This window comes from Oryctolagus cuniculus, chromosome 14 (assembly GCF_051225735.1).
Source record: "Oryctolagus cuniculus isolate XC-2025 breed Fujian yellow rabbit chromosome 14, ASM5122573v1, whole genome shotgun sequence".
Taxonomy (NCBI): domain Eukaryota; kingdom Metazoa; phylum Chordata; class Mammalia; order Lagomorpha; family Leporidae; genus Oryctolagus; species Oryctolagus cuniculus.
The window spans coordinates 62,111,400-62,114,112 of NC_142880.1; the positions used below are offsets into that span (position 1 = coordinate 62,111,400).

The 2,713-nt window shown below is 42.4% G+C and overlaps 1 pseudogene; it reads right to left on the reverse strand.

Annotated features, from left to right (window-relative positions):
* Nucleotides 1–2,328: 2,328 nt before the first annotated feature.
* Nucleotides 2,329–2,502, reverse strand: LOC127492893 (U2 spliceosomal RNA; annotated as a pseudogene).
* Nucleotides 2,503–2,713: the final 211 nt, after the last annotated feature.

Below are 2,713 nucleotides of genomic sequence, written 5' to 3' on the forward strand. Positions count from 1 at the left end.
AGTCCCTCCCTCCCTCCCTCTGGGAGGGAAGAGCCGCAGGAGGGTGAGGAGCTGAACTGTGCAGACACACAACCATGCAGTGGCAGGCTGGCTACCTGGAGATCTCACAGTGCAAGCTGAGCCTGGATGTTTTCAAATCCACTTGGTAATGAGGAGTTATCTCCCTTATGTAATGAAGGCCTTATGTTATTTGATTTACAGCTTCTCTCAAGATGGGAGATTTGTTCAATAATCCCCTGGATTGTAGCTAAACCTCCAAGGACACATTAATCTACTTCACTGTAGTCACGGTCCCAGCTCAAACGTCTCCATCTCCTCTCCCGGGTGTGTAACTGTGATTTATTTCATTTGCTTAAGGCATCTCGTCAACTTCCAAGCATTCCAGGAAGACTCCTCTGTGTGGCTCCCTGTGAGTCAGGTAAAAAAGGTTATAAAGGTCCTGCAGGCTTCATCCTGCGGTAAAGAATGAAAAGTGCATCAGCTCGTCTTTGGAGAAAAGCTAGAACAAAAGTACAGGGAAATCCCCATTAGGCCTTGGCCACACATAATCAACATGTGAAGAACTGCAACAGAGGGGTTGGCATTGTGGCCCAGTAGGTTAATCCTTAGCCTGTGGCACCAGCATCCCATGTGGGCACCAGTTCAAGTCCCGGCTGCTCCTCTTCCCATCCAGCTCTCTGCAAATGGCCTGGGAAAGCAGCAGAAGATGGCCCAAGTGCTTGGGCCCCTGCACCCACGTGGGAGACCCAGGGGAAGCTCCTGGCTCCTGGCTTTGGATCAGCCCAGCTCCAGCCACTTTGGCCATTTGGAGAATGCACCAGCAGATGGAAGACCTTTCTGTCTGTCTGTCTCTCTGTCTGTAACTCTGCCTCTCAAATAAATAAATAAATTTTTCCATAAAATAAGAACTGCAACAGAGTGGAAACTACCCAATGACAGAAAACATCTTCCATCTCCCTGTATACTAATGCCTAGCCTAGTACTGAGAATATTTTAAGTGTTCAACTTGTATTTGTCAACTGAGTAAATAGATTAATGAATGTTCAAACTGCATTTTTGATTCAGACTGGAAAGGAAATGCAAATGAGTAAGAAACCATGATTTTTTTTCCTTAAATTGAACAAGCAAATGATTGACTTGCAGACAAGAAAAACAAAACACTGGCAGATATCTATATCTACCAATTTATTTGGGTGGGCCACAACAATTTTTAAGTAAACATAGTAAATAGAAGGAATACTGTCTGTGTAAGTGAGATGCAAAAAAAAATAAATAGAAATAAATTGTTTATTTCTGCTAGAGACCAAAGTGTTGCATTACGAACATTCAAGCCTGAGGACTCATAAAACCCTGTTGGACTACTCTCTGATATTTCTAATTTAGGAGTAGCGATCTCAGTCCTGGTTTTGTCAGCCACAAGGGTTTTAATTTCACCCCCAGAAGTATCATGAAATTCTTCCCTAACTTCTCAAAACAAACTGCTTTAATTCACTACTTTATTCTTTTTTCTTTTCTTTTCTTTTTTTGTATTAGATTTAAAAAGATTTATTAGAGTCAAAGACCTCCAGCCAGAGAGCACGGAGCGGGGCTTCCAAGAGAGAAAAAACGCAAAGAAACTCATAGCACTGAGTTCTTTAAAAAAAAAAAAGTTTTCTTTATTTGAAAGTCAGAGTTACACAGAGGGAGAGAGGGAGAGAGAGAGAGAGAGAGAGAGAGATAAGTCTTCCATCTGTTGGTTCACTTCCCAATTGACCTCAACGGCCGGAGCTTCTTCCAGGTCTCCCATGCGGGTGCTGAAGCCCTAGGACTTGGGCCATTTTCTACTGCTTTCCCAGGCCACAGCAAAGAGCTGGATTGGAAGAGGAGCAGCTGGGACTAGAACTGGCGCCCATATGGAATGCTGGCACCGGCACCACAGGCAGCGGTTATACCTCCATGCCACAGTGCCGGCCCCGATATTGGGTTTTTTTAAGTACAATTTCAAAGGGGGGAAAAAAAGCTTGACAATCAGGTCGGCATTCAGTTGCCAAGCGAAGACAAAACTCATCCAAAGACCTGATTTACAATTCTCCATCCTGTCTGGTGAGCTCATGATCAAAAACCATAACCATCCAGAAGGGTGGAATAGATAACTTGTTTTCATAGTAAGCTGCGAGCTCAGGAGGAATGCCCTTGCTATTCTCATGGTAAATTTGGTACTTTATTCTAAAACCAAGGTGGTAATGGAGAAGGAGTGTTTTGAAATCAAAGAAGCAATGATATTTCTACAAAAAAGGTTTACAATTTTCTCTTGTCTAGACAGATAGTTGTCTGAAAATTCCACAGTCTCAAAACCTAGAAATATACTGCAGAAAGGTAAAACAGAAAATCCTCGAGACTTTTTTCTTCTCATTCTTTTTGTTTGTTTGTTTGTTTTTTGTCCTCGGATAGAGGACGCATCAGATATTAAACTGATAAGAACAGATACTACACTTGATCTTAGCCAAAAGGCCGAGAAGCGCTCTCTTCTCATTCTTGTAGGGCTGCGACTTGGGGTTGAGTATTTTCTTACGCATAGCACAAAAGATGTAAGTCATACTTGACAAGGGAAGTCAAGTTTGTTTGGACTGGCACAAAGCAAATAGTTTTGCTTCATAGATCTACTTCAAATAATTGAAAACATCACTCTGATGGCCAAAAACAGCTACTGCTTTTGTAGAGTGAGAAATTAGAG